Below are 5,000 nucleotides of genomic sequence, written 5' to 3' on the forward strand. Positions count from 1 at the left end.
CACACACACACACACACCCCCAATCTCTCTCACACACACACACACACACACCCCCAATCTCTCTCACACACACACACACACACACACACACACACACCCAATCTCTCTCACACACACACACACACACCCCCAATCTCTCTCACACACACACACACACCCCCAATCTCTCTCACACACACACACACACACACACACACCCCCAATCTCTCTCACACACACACACAGACACACCCCCAATCACTCACACACACACACCCCCAATCACTCACACACACACACACTCACACACCCCCAATCTCTCTCACACTCACACACACACCGAATCTCACACACACACACACACACACACACACACCCCCAATCTCTCTCACACACACACACACACACACACACCCCCAATCTCTCTCACACACACACACAGACACACCCCCAATCACTCACACACACACACCCCCAATCACTCACACACACACACTCACACACCCCCAATCTCTCTCACACTCACACACACACCGAATCTCTCACACACACACCCAATCACACACACACACACACACACACCCAATCACACACACACACACCCAATCTCACACACACACACACACACACACACACACCCAATCACACACACACACACACACACACACCCAATCACACACACACACACACACACACACACCCAATCACACACACACACACACACACACACACCCAATCACACACACACACACACACACACACCCAATCACACACACACACACACACACACCCAATCACACACACACACCCAATCACACACACACACACACACACAACCAATCACACACACACACACACCCAATCACACACACACACACACACACACCCAATCACACACACACCCAATCTCACACACACACACACCCAATCACACACACACACACACACACCCCCAATCACACAAACACACACCCCCAATCACACACACACACACCCCCAATCTCTCTCACACACACACACACACACACCCCCAATCTCTCTCACACACACACACACACACACACACACACACACACACCCCCAATCTCTCTCACACACACACACACACACCCCCCCAATCTCTCTCACACACACACACGCACCCCCAATCACTCACACACACGCACCCCCAATCTCACACACACACACACACCCCCAATCTCTCACACACACACGCACACACACACCCAATCTCACACACACACACACACCCAATCTCACACACACACACACCCAATCACACACACAAACACACACACACACCCCCAATCTCTCACACACACACACACACACACACACACCTCCAATCGCGCCCACACACACACACACACACACACACAATCACACACACAATCACACACATACCCCCAATCTCACACACACACACAACCCCAATCTCACACACACCCCCAATCTCACACATACACACACACCCCCAATCTCACACACACACACCCCCAATCTCACACACACACACACACACATACACACGCACCCCCAATCACACACACGCACCCCCAATCTCACACACACACACAGACCCCCAATCACACACACACACACCCAATCTCTCTCTCACACACACAAACACACACACACCCCCAATCTCACACACACACACCCCCAATCTCACACACACACACACACACACACCCCCAATCACACACCCCCAATCTCACACACACACACCCCCAATCTCTCACACACACACACACACACACACACACACACACTCCCGCAAACACACACACACACACTCCCGCAATCACACACACACACACACACACATCCCCAATCACTCACACACACACACACACATCCCCAATCTCTCTCACACACGCACACACACACACACACACATCCCCAATCTCTCTCACACACGCACACACACACACACACACACATCCCCAATCTCTCTCACACACGCACACACACACACACAACACACACACCCCCAATCTCTCTCACACACGCACACACACACACCCCCAATCTCTCTCACACACGCACACACACACACACACACCCCCAATCTCTCTCACACACGCACACACACACACACACACACACCCCCAATCTCTCTCACACACGCACACACACACACACACACACACCCCCAATCTCTCTCACACACACACACACACACACACACACCCCCAATCTCTCTCTCACACACACACACACCCCCAATCTCTCTCTCACACACACACACACACACACACACACACACACACACACACACACACACACCCCCAATCTCTCTCACACACACACACACACACACACACCCCCAATCTCTCTCACACACACACACACACACACACACCCCCAATCTCTCTCACACACACACACACACACACACACACACACACACACACACACCCCCAATCTCTCTCACACACACACACACACACACACACACCCCCAATCTCTCTCACACACACACACACACACACACACACCCCCAATCTCTCTCACACACACACACACACACACACACACCCCCAATCTCTCTCACACACACACACACACACACCCCCAATCTCTCTCACACACACACACACACACACACACACACACCCCCAATCTCTCTCACACACACACACACACACCCCCAATCTCTCTCACACACACACACACACCCCCAATCTCTCTCACACACACACACACACACACACACACCCCCAATCTCTCTCACACACACACACAGACACACCCCCAATCACTCACACACACACACCCCCAATCACTCACACACACACACACTCACACACCCCCAATCTCTCTCACACTCACACACACACCGAATCTCACACACACACACACACACACACACACACCCCCAATCTCTCTCACACACACACACACCCCCAATCTCTCTCACACACACACACAGACACACCCCCAATCACTCACACACACACACCCCCAATCACTCACACACACACACTCACACACCCCCAATCTCTCTCACACTCACACACACACCGAATCTCTCACACACACACCCAATCACACACACACACACACACACACCCAATCACACACACACACACCCAATCTCACACACACACACACACACACACACACCCAATCACACACACACACACACACACACACCCAATCACACACACACACACACACACACACACCCAATCACACACACACACACACACACACACACCCAATCACACACACACACACACACACACACCCAATCACACACACACACACACACACACCCAATCACACACACACACCCAATCACACACACACACACACACACACAACCAATCACACACACACACACACCCAATCACACACACACACACACACACACCCAATCACACACACACCCAATCTCACACACACACACACACACCCCCAATCACACAAACACACACCCCCAATCACACACACACACACACACACACACACACACACCCAATCACACACACACACACACACCCCCAATCACACACACACACACCCCCAATCTCTCTCACACACACACACACACACACACACACCCCCAATCTCTCTCACACACACACACACACCCCCAATCTCTCTCACACACACACACACACCCCCAATCTCTCTCACACACACACACACACACACACACACACACCCCCAATCTCTCTCACACACACACACACACACCCCCAATCTCTCACACACACACACACACACACACCCCCAATCACACAAACACACACCCCCAATCACACACACACACACACACACACACACACACACCCAATCACACACACACACACACACCCCCAATCACACACACACACACCCCCAATCTCTCTCTCACACACACACACACACACACACACACACACACCCCCAATCTCTCTCACACACACACACACACCCCCAATCTCTCTCACACACACACACACACACACACACACACCCCCAATCTCTCTCACACACACACACACACACCCCCAATCTCTCACACACACACACACACACACACCCCCAATCTCTCTCACACACACACACCCCCAATCTCTCTCACACACACACACACACACACCCCCAATCTCTCTCACACACACACACTCACACACCCCCAATCTCTCTCACACTCACACACACACCGAATCTCACACACACACACACCCAATCACACACACACACACACACACACACACACACACACCCAATCACACACACACACACACACACCCAATCACACACACCCAATCACACACACACACACCCAATCACACACACACACACACACCCAATCACACACACACACACACACACACCCAATCACACACACACACACACCCAATCACACACACACACCCAATCACACACACACACACACACACAACCAATCACACACACACACACACCCAATCACACACACACACACACCCAATCACACACACACACACACACACCCCCAATCACACAAACACACACCCCCAATCTCACACACACACACACACACACACCCAATCACACACACACACACACCCCCAATCTCACACACACACACACACACCCCCAATCTCACACACACACACACACACACCCCCAATCACACAAACACACACCCCCAATCACACACACACACACACACACCCAATCACACACACACACACACCCCCAATCTCACACACACACACACACACCCCCAATCTCACACACACACACACACACCCCCAATCACACACACACACACACCCCCAATCTCACACACACACACCCCCAATCTCACACACACACAATCACACACACACACACACACACACACACACAATCACACACACGCACACACACCCCCAATCACACACACGCACACACACCCCCAATCACACACACGCACACACACCCCCAATCTCTCACACACACACACACACACACACACACACACCCAATCACACACACACACACACACACCCAATCACACACACACACACACACCCAATCTCACACACACACACACACCC

General features: G+C 52.0%; 1 protein-coding gene across 1 annotated transcript in view; it reads left to right on the top strand.

Annotated features, from left to right (window-relative positions):
• Positions 1-5,000, top strand: part of lactb (lactamase, beta) — a 168,545-nt gene that overhangs the window by 84,101 nt on the left and 79,444 nt on the right. The gene's annotated exons all lie outside the window — the stretch shown is intronic.

Source organism: Stegostoma tigrinum, chromosome 36 (assembly GCF_030684315.1).
Source record: "Stegostoma tigrinum isolate sSteTig4 chromosome 36, sSteTig4.hap1, whole genome shotgun sequence".
Lineage (NCBI taxonomy): Eukaryota > Metazoa > Chordata > Chondrichthyes > Orectolobiformes > Stegostomatidae > Stegostoma > Stegostoma tigrinum.